Source organism: Perissodus microlepis, chromosome 9 (genome assembly GCF_051167445.1).
Source record: "Perissodus microlepis isolate ML-2025 ecotype Zambia chromosome 9, ASM5116744v1, whole genome shotgun sequence".
Lineage (NCBI taxonomy): Eukaryota > Metazoa > Chordata > Actinopteri > Cichliformes > Cichlidae > Perissodus > Perissodus microlepis.
Genome location: NC_140469.1, coordinates 33,451,721 through 33,467,177, shown reverse-complemented (window position 1 = coordinate 33,467,177; position 15,457 = coordinate 33,451,721). Strand labels below are relative to the sequence as shown.

Sequence of the window (15,457 nt, the reverse complement as noted above, 5' to 3'; positions counted from 1 at the left end):
AATCTTTTGGCAGGAGACACATCTATCTTTTTTAGAACATGAAAAATTAAAAAAATTTGGATTCCAAAATACCTATTACTCGTCTCATAAATCAGGCCACAAAAGAGGAGTAGCCATACTGATCCCCAATGCTGTTAACTTTGAATTCTATTTAGAGGTAATGGACAAAGAAGGGAGGTTCATTTTGGAAACGGGTAAATTAGAAGAGGAGGAAGTAACATTATTCAATGTATATGCCCCGCCAGGAAGCTCCAAATCTTTTTATGAGAAGTTATTCGATCTAGTGGTCTTGAAAACACGAGGAGTTCTTATTTTGGTGGCGACCTTAATGTTCAACTCCAACCAAAACTGGATGCATCCAACCACCGGAAAAGAAAAGTTCGAATGCCATTAGGGTCCAACATGTTTACAGAACTGGGTTTGATTGATGTGTGGAGAGCCTCTCATCCAGGGGAAAAACAATTTACCTATTATTTTGCTCGCCGTTCTGTATATACTCGAATTGACTACTTTTTTATGTATAAATCATACTGGCATAAGGTTGAAGATTGTAAAATAGGGGTCAGAGATTTATCTGATCATTCATGTGTGTACCTAACCCTGCACCGTACTCGTACTAAACAACGGAAAAATACACTTTGGAGACTCAACACCAGTATTTTGAATGAGAAATCAGTACTAACACAAATCCAACAGGAATTTGAAACATATCTACAAAATAATGACAATGGTGAGGTGTCTCCAAATATTCTACGGGACGCAGCAAAAGCCGTCATTAGAGGTAAGATTATTGCCCTCACAGCTCATTGGAAAAAGAAAACCAGAAAAGACTTGAGAAGCTACAGGAGGAATTGAAATCATTAGAGACTAGACACACTGAACAAAAAGATCCCCAGATATTATTGAGAATGAATAAAATCAAACAAGATATAAATGGCATATATGATGAGGAAATTGAAGAAAAAAAAACTTAAATTTACTAAACAAAAGTATTATGAAACAGGACCTAGGGCGATGAAGCTTCTTTCATGGAGGTTACGAAAACAACAGGAAAAGAACAGAATTCATAAAATCAGGAACCCTGAGTCACAAATTATTTGCAGTAAACTAGACGATATTCAACAGGCATTTGAACAATATTGCAAAGACCTATATACCCAACCTCCTATAGCAGAAATTACAATGATAGATGCCTTTCTAAATTCACCAGACCTACCATCTATAGGAGAATTACAAAATAAAAAACTCATGGCTGAGATAACGGCAGAAGAACTGAATAAAGCTATTTCAAGGTTGAAGGCGAATAACGCACCAGGCACAGACGGTTATCCATCCGAATGGTATAAAGCATGTAGAACACAAATAACACCAGTGCTGCTTAATTGCTTTAATCATACATTAAGAACAGGAGTAGCCCCACAATCTTGGAAAGAAGCAGCTATCTCAATTATCCCAAAAGAAGACAAAGATGAAAAAGAATGCAGATCATATAGGCCAATATCCGTCCTTAATGTGGACTATAAATTATTTGCTTCAATATTATCTAAGAGACTGGAATCAATTATTCCGGAGCTGATAGACTTAGATCAGACAGGCTTTGTTTCAAATAGACCGACTCGAGATAACTTAAGGAGAACATTACAAGTGATGAACCACAAAACATAGGAAATATTAGTGTAATGTTGATTAGCATAGATGCCAAAAAGGCTTTTGACTCGGTGGGTTGGGAATATCTATTTAGGGTACTAGCAAGAGTCGGATTCAAAGATGGCTTCATTAAATGCCTATGTTGGAGAGGCTGTGGCTCGCCCATGGCAAACCATTTCCATGTCTTCTGGGCCTGACCAAGAATCCAGCCATATTGGGGGAGGTGGCCATTTAGATAAACAAAATAATCAGGATAAAAATGGACTATTCATTTGTTACCTTGTATCTTGGCAAGATACCTAAGACACTTCCACATAAAGATAATTATTTATTGAAAATACTTTTGGCCAGCAGCAGAAAGGCCATAACCCGAAGATGGCTAAAGGCCAATCCTCCAACTCTGGCCCAGTGGCATGGGATAGTGAAAGAAATTTTTGGAATGGAGAGGCTTACGTTTGTCCTTAGACTGGAGCTGGAGAAATTCAAGAAGCTCTGGGAAAAATAGATTGTGTATACCCTTTGTACGGAATAATTATAAATGACCATGATGTGTGTAGATATTAATGTTGTGACTGTATATAGCATCCATGCTGACCTTATGTTTTGTATTCTCATACTGTAAATAAATAAATAAAAAGTAAAAAAAAAAAAACTTAAATACTGATCTATATGTGTAGGTTTACGGTACATATCAGCTTTTAGATGTCCCCCATTACTGATGGAAATCTCACAGTCTAAGAAGGCTAACCTGACACTTTTCGTATCCTCCCTGGTTAATTTAATGTGTCGGTCCACCGGAGTTAATCAGGGGTCAACCCTGAATGTGGTATGTGGTACGTCCTTAGATTTGATTTTCACCCAGGTGTCATCCACAAATCTGAACCAATGGCTTGGTGGTGTTCCAGGGTGGGATAGCAAAGCCCTCTTTTCCACTTCTTCCATGTACAAGTTGGCCCCAACGTTATGCCCTTGTATATGGAATATGTGGAATTAAGACACAGTTCCAAAAGCAAACACACTTGGTCGATGCTGAGAGTGGTCCTGTTGCTGAGGTTGGGGTCATCCAGTAATCTCTTACTAACTACCTCCAACGCGGAAGTGAAGAGAGATGTAACGTCGTACGAGACCATGGTTTCATCTGCCTCCACACTCAAAAAACAGATTCAGGTCCTTTCAAAGAACACATCCAAATTTTGTTAGTTGTTCACAAATGTAATTAAAAAATACCAAATTAATTTGATTTTCTTTGTGTAAACTTAAAATTACTCTAAACCAGCAGAGGCTGATTCTGAACACAAAATGAATGAGTTTGTTGGGGCACTGGGGGTAGGGGTAGTACATTTTTGCACATGCGCATTTGTATACTGAAAGAAAAAAATTCAAGCCGCTCTTTAAGCTGAAACAATTTTTTTTTTAAATCTCATCCAACATAAATGTAGCACTCCAGCATTACGGCAATTATTGTTCGTGTGGTGAACCTAAATTATTTTCTCTCAAAATGGTCTTTGTTACAAGAACACAAAGTTATTGAGTTACACAACGGTCCGCCCTCTTCAAAAATTTTGCGCTCTTTCAGGATCACCTAAAGGAATGCTGCTGCTCTTGGCCTCTCTGTACTTTTTGGATAAAACTACACCTTCAAGTAAGGTAACATATTAATTTTTCATATAACCAATTGTGTATTTCTCTATGAGCTGAATGTAGAGTATTGCTATTTATCAAAGAAGCTTGTAACAGTTGTTTTTTGCTAACATTCTCTTCTCTGCTGGAATATTATTTTTTTGACAAAATAGACTGGTCTTTTCAAAAGTGCCTTGTTTTAGAGGAGAAATTATGTAGCCACCAACTTTTAAGAATTCGGAGCTTGTCCTAGCTTAGTAGCAGCTAGCCAGCGGCCATGTGCTCAGTGAAAGATGATGTCCTAAGGCTAACTTCATTCTTACTGTTTTCTTTTTATAATCTAATAATGTGGCATTCTGTGTTTATTATTATATAATGCCATATTCTAGTATAAATTATTGTTTTGAGGTGTCTTTAACAGCAATGCGTAGTTTACTGAGGGTGCTACCAAAAGTGAACCATGTGGCCGTAAGAGTAACTGCAGTCAGCACAATGCACACTCGTCTTCTTTGGACTGATTTATGCACTTGAGTTAAGCTATCCAAATGACCACAAGTACACTTTGGAGTTTTGTCAGAAGATTTGAATGAATCTGGATGGCCAAAGGCTCAGCGCAAAGATGCAGCAAATTAAAATCTTCATTTTTATTTGCTGCAGGAGTCTTGTTTTCTTAGGCAAACAAGACCCCAGCACAAAAGTTGATTTTGGCCTTTTTATCTCTTTTTTTTCACGATGATGAACATCCTATTGTCAGTGATGTAACCTTTAATCTATACTAATATAGATGGATAAAAGGACTGTGGGAATTTAGCTCAAAAAAAGTTTAATGATTGTAACCAGCATTTCCTTTTTTAATTGTGTTTGGGATTTTCAAAGACACAAAACAAATGTTGACAACTTTGGTGTCTTCCAGTGTTTTAAAGTTGGTGTTCCCGTTTTTATAAGCTTGTAAAAGTTTGAATGTCATTGGTTTTAGAGAAGTAAAGCTGAGAGTTTTTTCTTATTAAAATACCTCCCCTTTCGTAACACAAAAATGTTCTTAATGAAAACCTTTTATATATACATTATATTTGTATTCAAGTATTGTTGGGTTGTTTAAAATGTTCAGTGACTGGCATACTATGGTAGGAATTGTAATGTTTAGCAAGTTATCATTGCAAATTTGCTGAAAAGCTACCTGCAAGTGTCACTGTAAATATATACAACGATTGAGTTGAGTTAGTTAAACTTAAAAAAACATTTTAATGCAAAGACAATCTAGCTCAAATGAATGACATTGTATTGAGTTGAACCAACCAAAACCTTTCACATCTTATTAACGTATCTAAAACATTGTGTTTGACTGACTCAGTTTAATTAAATTGTCATGATGTATGTAGATTTGGTTGAACCAAAATATATGTATTACGTGGAAAACCTGCCATCAATCAAATTAAGTTTATCCAATGACACATTTTTATTAGTGCATAATGACATCTCTCACCTTCTCAACAAAATCCAAAGTGTTCTGGATGTGGTGTTCAGAGCTGCCCACCAGCGGGTTGAGGATCGAAGCCAGAAAGCCATTGTTTCCTCTTAGAGATGTTATAGGTGACTAAGTTGATCATACAGACAATCGGGCTTAAAGGTATATGTATATATGTAGATATATATGTATCTTCGGTAAACCATACAGGGAGTGCAGAATTATTAGGCAAATGAGTATTTTGTCCACATCATCCTCTTCATGCATGTTGTCTTACTCCAAGCTGTATAGGCTCAAAAGCCTACTACCAATTAAGCATATTAGGTGATGTGCATCTCTGTAATGAGAAGGGGTGTGGTCTAATGACATCAACACCCTATATCAGGTGTGCATAATTATTAGGCAACGTCCTTTCCTTTGGCAAAATGGGTCAAAAGAAGGACTTGACAGGCTCAGAAAAGTCAAAAATAGTGAGATATCTTGCAGAGGGATGCAGCAATCTCAAAATTGCAAAGCTTCTGAAGCATGATCATCGAACAATCAAGCGTTTCATTCAAAATAGTCAACAGGGTCGCAAGAAGCGTGTGGAAAAACCAAGGCGCAAAATAACTGCCCGTGAACTGAGAAAAGTCAAGCGTGCAGCTGCCAAGATGCCACTTGCCACCAGTTTGGCCATATTTCAGAGCTGCAACATCACTGGAGTGCTCAAGAGCACAAGGTGTGCAATACTCAGAGACATGGCCAAGGTAAGAAAGGCTGAAAGACGACCACCACTGAACAAGACACACAAGCTGAAACGTCAAGACTGGGCCAAGAAATATCTCAAGACTGATTTTTCTAAGGTTTTATGGACTGATGAAATGAGAGTGAGTCTTGATGGGCCAGATGGATGGGCCCGTGGCTGGATTGGTAAAGGGCAGAGAGCTCCAGTCCGACTCAGATGCCAGCAAGGTGGAGGTGGAGTACTGGTTTGGGGTGGTATCATCAAAGATGAGCTTGTGGGGCCTTTTCGGGTTGAGGATGGAGTCAAGCTCAACTCCCAGTCCTACTGCCAGTTTCTGGAAGACACCTTCTTCAAGCAGTGGTACAGGAAGAAGTCTGCATCCTTCAAGAAAAACATGATTTTCATGCAGGACAATGCTCCATCACACGCGTCCAAGTACTCCACAGCGTGGCTGGCAAGAAAGGGTATAAAAGAAGAAAAACTAATGACATGGCCACCTTGTTCACCTGATCTGAACCCCATTGAGAACCTGTGGTCCATCATCAAATGTGAGATTTACAAGGAGGGAAAACAGTACACCTCTCTGCACAGTGTCTGGGAGGCTGTGGTTGCTGCTGCACGCAATGTTGATGGTGAACAGATCAAAACACTGACAGAATCCATGGATGGCAGGCTTTTGAGTGTCCTTGCAAAGAAAGGTGGCTATATTGGTCGCTGATTTGTTTTTGTTTTGTTTTTGAATGTCAGAAATGTATATTTGTGAATGTGGAGATGTTATATTGGTTTCACTGGTAAAAATAAATAATTGAAATGGGTATATATTTGTTTTTTGTTAAGTTGCCTAATAATTATGCACAGTAATAGTCACCTGCACACACAGATATCCCCCTAAAATAGCTAAAACTAAAAACAAACTAAAAACTACTTCCAAAAACATTCAGCTTTGATATTAATGAGTTTTTTGGGTTCATTGAGAACATGGTTGTTGTTCAATAATAAAATTATTCCTCAAAAATACAACTTGCCTAATAATTCTGCACTCCCTGTACAGACTTGGTGTAGCTTCCCCTGCGTATAACCTGTGGTATGAGATCAATCAATAGGATTGTCTTGTTCTAACTGCTTCAGACAGTCTATCACCCTCTTCCTGTAACCACTTCCTGGGTCTCGTTTCAGGGGCTCTTAAGTATTTTTGTGTCTGAGCAGTGACAACATTTTCTCATGATAGTCTTCCTGGGATGTTCACGGCTTGGGAAATTTTTTTGTAGCCTAAGCCTGCTTTAATTTTCTCAATAACTTTATACCTGACCTGTCTGGTGTGTTCTTTGGACTTCATGGTGTTGTTGCTCCCAATATTCTCTTAGGCTGTGTCCCAATTCAGGGTCTGCACGCTTGAAGTACGCATTTTGAGTGCGATTACATCACCGCCACGCGACGACGGCTGTCCCAATCCAAAGTGTACTTCAAATGCATACTCCAAATGCACCGTCGATTTCCCCAAATATCAAGCGTGGTCCGGTGCATGCTTCGTGGTCCCATATATCCCACAATTCATCGCGCGGCAGTGGCTGTAGATAATTTTGCCGCAAAATACGGCAGAAGGGAGCGGCCGAAGAGTGAACTCTCAAAAGTAAGTACTGAATATGATGTCACTTGCATATGTGCAAATGTTTAATAACGAAGAACATTAAAACATTACTGTTGGCCACATGTCGGCAAAGTTATGTGACATTAGTGATGTTTGTACTTTCAGCGTTAACTTGGTTTTAAAGCCTTCATATATATACATATATATATATACACATATACATATATATATATATATATATGTGTATGTATATATATATACATATACATATACATATATATGTGTATATGTGTGTATATATGTATATATATATATATATGTATGTATATGTGTGTATATATGTATATGTATATGTGTGTATATATGTATATATATATATATATGTATATGTGTGTATATATATATGTATATATATATATATATGTATATGTGTGTATATATATATGTATATATATATATATATATATATATATATATATGTATATACATATATATATGTGTAATCTGACAATACATATAATATTGGCCATATTATATTTACATTACCACAGTGAGATGATTTTAGTCTCATGAACAACATTAGCTAATTGTTATTTACTAACTAATCTTAAATGACTGTTCAGCACAGAAATGAAGCCCAATAATCATGTTTTACAGTCCTGTGGTCTCAGCCTCAGATACTCAACTAATCAAAGTGATGCCATGACAAAAATGAATGACCAACAAAACATTTTTTCTCCTTCATTTCTGTAAATCAAAGCTGTATGTAACGCTCGTAGTATCATGGTTGCTAGGCAACCTGAACAGCACATGAAGGCTAGACCGTCCCATTTCACAAGCCTCTCACTTCCGCACTTCTTGTACTTATAGTACGCACCGTACGTAGTACGCGTAGTGTGCGTACTTCAAGCGTGCAGACCCTGAATTGGGACACAGCCTTAGACAACCTCTGTGGCCGTCACAAAGCAGCTGTATTTGTACTGACATTAGATTACACACAGGTGCACTCTATTTAGTCATTAGCACTCATCAGGCAATGTCTATGGGCAACTGACTGCACTCAGACCAAATGGGCTGAATAATTATGCACACCCCACTTATTTAGTTATTTATTTGTAAAAAATGTTTGGAATCATGTATGATTTTCGTTCCACTTCTCACGTGTACACCACTTTGTGTTGGTCTTTCACGTGGAATTCCAATCAAATTGATTCATGTTTGTGGCTGTAATGTGACAAAATGTGGAAAAGTTCAAGGGGGCCGAATACTTTTGCAAGCCATTGTATGCTCTCTCTTTCTAGTCCCTGTCAGGACTCTTGCTGCAGCATTTTGGATTAACTGAAGGCTTTTCAGGGAGTTTTTAGGACTTCCTGATAATAATGAATTACAGTCGTCCAGCCTGGAAGTAATAAATGCATGAACTAGTTTTTCAGTGTCACTCTGAGACAGAATATTTCTAATTTTAGAGATGTTGCGCAACCAGAAGAAAGCAGTCCTACATATTTGTTTCCACATGTTGTCCAACATCTGTAGATGAAATTAGTTGGTGATTGCATATTATTTTCAACATTTTCCATAGTTACCGACTCAGGTTTTTACAAATGTTCAGGATGTTGAAAATTAATACAGGATAATACAGAGAGGCTTATGATGAAATTCACTTGTCAAATTCAGTCTGAACTGTCTGATTTGGACTTGAACAGCAGGTCAATGCCTTTTCTCTAAGCAGTGCCAGAAGAAAGTAAATGCTTTAGGTTGAACTTTTTTCGCTGCAGTTAAATTTTGATTAATATGTTCATATTGTAATTTACAGTACGAAATTCATACATGCTGTTTTTGGAAGCCACTTTGCTTTTCTGTTTGACTAAACTCTACTTTCTTAGGACAGGCGTTTGCAACCCTAACGCTCGTGTGTGTCATGGGCCTGGGTCGGTGACCCAGCGCCTTGAGTTTGTGATTATTATTTTCTAGTTATTCGGATTTGTATTGGTTGTTGGGGTTTGGTTGTCGTGTTTATTTTCCCTACCTGTGTCTCCCTCTGTGCTCTGTACAGGTCCCCGAGTTTTGTGTTGTAAAACAGTCTGGGTGTTTTCTGTTTTACTTTGTAGGTCTGTCTCGTTATACCCATTAGTTCCAGCTGTGCCCCCTCCTGTGTGCCATTTCCTGATTACCTGGTGTGTGTATTTATAGTTGGTGTCTGCCTGTGCTCCTCGTCGCGTCGTCTGTGTTTCTCTGTGAATCTCCCGTGTAGTCTACATTATTCCATGTTTCTTCGTGTCTCTCTGCTCCTCGCCCCATGTCCTCCATTTTGTATTAGTTTTCCCAGTTTAGGTTTATGTTCGGTTCTGCCCACACCTTGGTTTTGTGCACTGTAAATAAAACCCACTTGCACCTCCGCCATTGTCTGCTATTGGATCCTCCTTTCTCACCCTCCACACGACTGCCGCCCCAGCCGTGACAGTGTGAATGCGTAAGTGCTTCTGCAGCCATGACAAAAAGGGTTTCAAATTTCCATCACTGCTAATAGCAGCTGCAGCCAGAAAATACCTTTGACCCCACAGAATCAGTCATTGAACTTTTTTTTTTTTTTCACAAAAAGACAAAAGATGATGTACGCACAGTGTTTGGGATTAACGGAATGCATCAACCGGCGTTACGTATTTAGAATACAAAATATAATAATAATAATGGATTGGATTTATATAGCGCTTTTCAAGGCACCCAAAGCGCTTTACAATACCACTATTCATTCACTCTCGCATTCACACACTGGTGGAGGCAAGCTACGGTTGTAGCCACAGCTGCCCTGGGGCAGACTGACAGACGCGAGGCTGCTATATCGCACCATCGGCCCCTCTGGCCAACACCAGTAGGTGGTAGGTGAAGTGTCTTGCCCAAGGACACAACGACCAGGACAGAGAGTACGGGGATCGAGCCGGCGACCTTCCAGTTACAGATGTGCTTCCCAACCCCCTGAGCCACGGTCGCCCCATAGACATAGATATGAGTAACAGTGTTACAAGCATCGTCCTAAAGAATGTAGCCTGATGGGCAGTGTAGTCCGTGCTGCAGGGAGAATGGACTGCCATACCCGTTATGTGTCTGTGAGCGAGGGAGGGAGAAAAATCTTGTTTTTCCTCTGAAACAATAAGTTCCGTTGGAGCAGCCTTTAAACGCCTCTCTCTGTCTCTCGCTAGCAAAGTTGACCCAGACAACAAAGCAAAGCTAGTTTTCAGCTACGAGCCCGACACGAACCCGACATATTAGCTAGAGGTCCTTTTACTACGGTTCGGAGCTGCGGACCTGTTTTATATACGCACGGAATAGTTTTCTATACTTTCTATAAAGTGCAGCCTTACCTAATGTCCACCCTACTGTTACTCATTTATATTAAGATTTAAACATCTAGTTGGTGTTGGTATGGCTAGTAACCTTCAGTAATAGTAATAAATCACACAGCAATAGGACATTCATGTAGTTGTAAAAAGCATGATAATATATTAAGTAATCCAAAGTATTCAGAATACGTTACAAAATACATTTTGGAGCATGTAATCTGTAATCTGTAGTGGAATACATTTTTAAAGTAACCTTCCGAACACTGTATACGCAGAGAGAGTGAGTGAGTGAGTGTGTGTGTGTGTGTGTGTGTGTGTGTGTCAAAAACACTTACTTTGGTTCAGCACTGAAGTATGGAGGTTCTTCTTTGGAACAATCGCTCTTCACTGCAACATAGCTGCATCCTGGAAACTCTGCTGGTCCCTCCTCTTTCTTCACATCATTTATTTTCATCTTCCCTGAGTCAGCCTGAGAGGGAAACCGACTGTGAGTGCCAAACAGAAAGTCTCTGATGCTAACAGGTGGGGCTCTGTGATTGGTCCACTTGAAGTGACTGAACCAATGAATAAAGAGCAGGGTTTGTTTATCTTCACCCAACAGCTGCCTGTCTCCTGTCCAATCACTGATGCAGGATTCCTCAGCCCACTGAGATCTTTGTGAATACAGAAACTGTCATCTGTTTCACTAAACAACAGTTTTAGCCCCTCCCCTTTTTAGAAAGCTTTCTTCTAATTTGCTGACCTCACAGAGGGGTTAAACACAAAGTGCCTCTGCGTGACACTAAACATATGAAAGACTGTGAGTCTGTAAAGCAGTCTGATCTTTGAGCTCACAGGCAATCCTGGGTTTTCTTACTGATTACGTATAACACTGAGCTCCTTATTAGAAGCTCTGGACATGTTTGATATGAACAGAAAACAGGAGAAGAACAGATCCACAGAGACTCACACAGTCAAGTTTGATGTTGGTGCCAGGAGCTGACGACATCACTGATAAAAATCTGCTGTTAAACATGAGCGAAGGAGGGGTGTGATATCGACGGTGGGTGTGTGTGTGTGTGTGTGTGTGTGTGTGTGTGTGTGTGTGTGAAATAAAAAGAAAGCTGAGAAAACACTAACCTGCGTCCTCTAAGCTCATGTGGCAGCTCCCTTTATTTCCAGGAAGTGATTCAAATATGTGTTCGAACAGTTAGAGCATGGGGGAGGGGCCATCAACAGCAGGAGGAGGCGGAGGTAACCAGGCAGTGTTTGTATTAGTGGCACAGACACACTCGAGCATTCCTTCAAAGGTTGACGGTTATCAATAAAAACTCCTTTTCTCTTCAGGGCGCGGATGTGTTGTTTCAGCCATCAAAAGCTGTTTTTAATATTTTGGCACCAGTACATTTCTCTGAAATCTTACTTTTAGGAGTAAAAGGAAGAAGGTGTGATTGATTGCATGTTTGTGAAAAAGAGAACAGCAGACTGATACACTGCATATTGTTTTACTGGCATAGAAAATCATGTCATATCGTAACATTTGGATCCGATGGAAAAGAGATCAGAACCTCAAACAGGACAGACTTATTTTACTTACTTTTATTCACCCACTCGTATAACCAAACACCAACAAAGTACAAAACATGGGAATAAACACATTAAACCTCATCTTTATATAAATTAGTAGGGATGGGTACCGGTATCCGGTGCCACGATGGCACCGGTTCTGACATAAACGGTAGTAACCAGACCGAAAAGCAGCGCACATTTCGGTGCTTTATTTCGGTGCTTTTTTTTCCTAAGCTGTGATACACTTTAGATTCTAGCCAATCATTTTACGTTTCCGAGGATAGTAGGCGGGTCCAGGTACGTACGTTCTTTTAGAGCAGAGCTACAGATTAAAAATGACCAAGGCGAAGCGGTCAAAAGTCTGGCTGTACTTCACAGCAAAAGATGCAAACTCAGCAGCCTGCAACAAGTGCTTTAAGGCGATACTGTGATACTGTCAAAGGAGGTAACTCCTCGAATCTGATGAAACACCTGGCGACATATAGCATTTTGTTAAAAGCCGAGAAATACGCCGTATTTGATAGCTTGCTGCGAGACCTCACACCGAGCGCATCTACTGCGGGTGTGGTGCCTGTTAGCAACATCCCCCAAGAACCCGAAGAGGAGAGTCCTGGCCCCTAGCCCTGCCAGTGTAGCAGAAATGATGAGGATGATGATGGCAGCAGCAGCCGTTCTTCTCTGCGTGAGTAGCTTAATGTTGTTCGTGTGTAATTTACGTTGAGTAGGCTCACCACGTTATTACATTAATGCATGTAAGGTGAACTAGCAAACATCATCATAGCTACACGCGGCTGTCTTCTTGTTTGATGGCAGATGCTCCCTTCACCCTGGCCAAAAAAGCTAAAATGACCAAAGAAAAAGTGGAAAACAGCTAAACATGAGAGGTTTTTGGACAAAGTTTGTTTTTTCCATTGTTTAAGGACTGCTTCCAGCCAAGAGTGATGCCATATATGCCCCATAGCTGCAGAAAAGGCTAACATTGTTATCTTTTTACAAAAAAACAGCTGAACATGAGAGGTTTTAGGACCAATTTTCTGTTCTCCATTCTTTAAGCACCGGTTTGAGCACCGTTTAAGCACCGGCACCGTTTCAAAAGTACCGGTTTGGCACCGGTATCGGATAAAACCTAAACGATACCCATCCCTATAAATTAGTATAAACAATTTGTGATCATTTGCATAATGAATGCATATTTGTTTCATGAGTACCATCACCACGGGAGAAGAAGAATGGAAAGGCATTAAACAAGAAAAAAACTAATAGAAAGTACACTAAAAAGATGTACACGCCCTGTACTACCATTGTTTTTGTCAATGGTGACCATTCATCCATAAATCTGTTTAGCAGTAATTTTTCCCATAATTCCCGATCTGCCCTCAACCTCTCCAACAAACAGCACCGAGCAGGGCAGAGATGATTGAGACACATAACAAAACGTACCTCAAAGTTTATAAAACATATACACTTCACGCAACAAACACAGCAGTACTGTTCATCCAAAATACTTTACCTGTTCATCTGTTTAGAGGCAGTCACCCTCTACAAAGTAGGCAATAGAAAGAACATATATGTCTTTGTATTTTCCATCTTTTTCTACAGACATTAAAAAGTTTGTACAGAGTGTCTGTATCTTTGCCAACTCTGCTCTGATGAAATTTCAGATTAATTTTTCAGATGTGACAGTGGGATTGTGAAAAAACCTTGGATATCAATGAAGCTCCGCCTCCTTCAGTTTCCTGTACTTCAGGTTAGTCGAACAGAGCTCCTGTTGCTTGTTGAGGAGTCATCAAGATCAGGTATTGTGGAGAGCAGGGAAATTATTTTACTGCTATTGTCCAGATTAATAATATAATTTACAGTATTGATAGTGCATTCAGATGTTTAAACATTTTGGTACCCAATTAGCCTTTATTACAGGTGCAGTTATAACCACTTTAAACTGTTGAGTTGAATCTATAATCTTAAATGCTTTTGAATGCTTGTTAGACTCTTAAGTGTGTATGTGCTGATTTTGTTGATTCTGAGTACACTCTGTCCAAAGTCAGAGTGACAGGAAACTGCAGGGTTGCAGAGCGTGCTTTTGCAGAAGTGAAACCGAAAGCAGAGTCTAAGTGCAGGTTATTCTGAGGAGCTGGTTAGACGAGGCTATGTGAATAACTAGGTTATTCAAATTGTCTTTTATACTTTTATATTCTTTGATTAAGCTTTTAGTAGAGGTTCTTGATTATAACATCTATTCAATATAGTACATATAGTTTCAGTTAGGTTATTATACATAAGGATGAGCCTCTGTTCTGGTGAGAGGTCAGGAGCTAGTCGGCGAGGTGAAATAGGGTGCAATTGTGGTTAGCACACAGACACACACACACACACACACTCAGTTAGAGAGAATCATTTATAGGTGAGAGGTTAGCCATGTCTGTTTGTAACTGTGAAATTGTCTCTGCTAAAAGAGGAACAGTTTCTTGTTATCTCTACAAAAAAGAGGAACAGTGTCTTGCAGGATGAGTGTCTTGTGACGAGAACTGGAAGTCAAAAGGTTGACAGGAGACATCTGCTATGAAGATAGAAGACAATGTTCTTTTTAAACTGTGTTAAAAGTCATTGTGGTTTTGATGTGACCTATGTATGAAGTGTATCTGTGACGCATGAGGGGGCATCAGTAAAGTCAAACCCTGATGGTATAAAAAATCTGTTTATGTTTTGAGTAGTCGGAGATCAGCCCTGTCTGCGAACGGAACTGGTCTTCCCACGCGTGTATTTCATTAAAATCAATTGTTTGACCAAGCTCTTGGACCCCGGTTGTTTGTACTCTCCTTCCTCAATATTTAAAGAAGAGTTTTTTCATTGTCATCAGAGAGTTTTATGCTAACAGTCACAGTTAACATTTGAAAAGACAAATGTTCATTTACATTGAACTTGTTTTCATAATCTAGCTGAATAGACGTTCATTTTCATGGTTCAACTGTAGAAAATGTCCTTTAGTGTTGGTGAAAGATGTTTGGGATGAAGATTAGAGGACATAACATTAAACTGAAGCTATAAAATCCTAACATGTGAAAAAGTATATACCATGTGTGTAAGAACACTTATTGAGACATTATACTTTGTAAGTATTTCAAAATCTGCCATGAAACTGTTGGAAAAACCAAAAAAGTGTATTAAAAAAAAGTATTTATATTAAAGTCTTTTTTTTTTCTTTTTTTTTCCTTGCCTGTCCCGTTTGGCTCTTTTGCCATCAGAATTATTGTCTAAAGGCGAAGAAAACTGCCCAACGGATTTACTTTACCAAATGGACCGTCCCAGCCTTGCCGTAATGGTCTATTTGATTCACCTTTTATTGTTTATTTTATTTTATTTTCACTTGTTAAATACAGACTTGACTGGGGAAAAGAAAGGGGAGAAAGAAAGGGAAAGAAAAACAGCAGGGAAGAGGGATGGGGATAAAGGGCAAAAAACAAAAAACAACAAAATAAGCAGACAAAAAATACATATATCAATCACCTGGATCACCTGTTGAGAGAGAA

The 15,457-nt window shown here is 39.2% G+C and overlaps 1 protein-coding gene across 2 annotated transcripts in view; it reads right to left on the bottom strand.

Annotated features, from left to right (window-relative positions):
• The window catches only part of LOC146380923 (protein NLRC3-like), a 31,598-nt gene extending 20,040 nt beyond the window's left edge, over positions 1-11,558 (bottom strand). For both annotated transcript variants that reach the window (XM_084940274.1, XM_084940275.1), the window contains exons 1-2: positions 11,502-11,558; positions 10,718-10,851 (exon numbers count right to left, since the gene is read on the bottom strand). The gene's annotated coding sequence lies outside the window, so the exon portion shown is untranslated. The remainder of the gene's footprint in view (positions 1-10,717; positions 10,852-11,501) is intronic.
• Between the last annotated feature and the right edge of the window lie 3,899 nt (positions 11,559-15,457).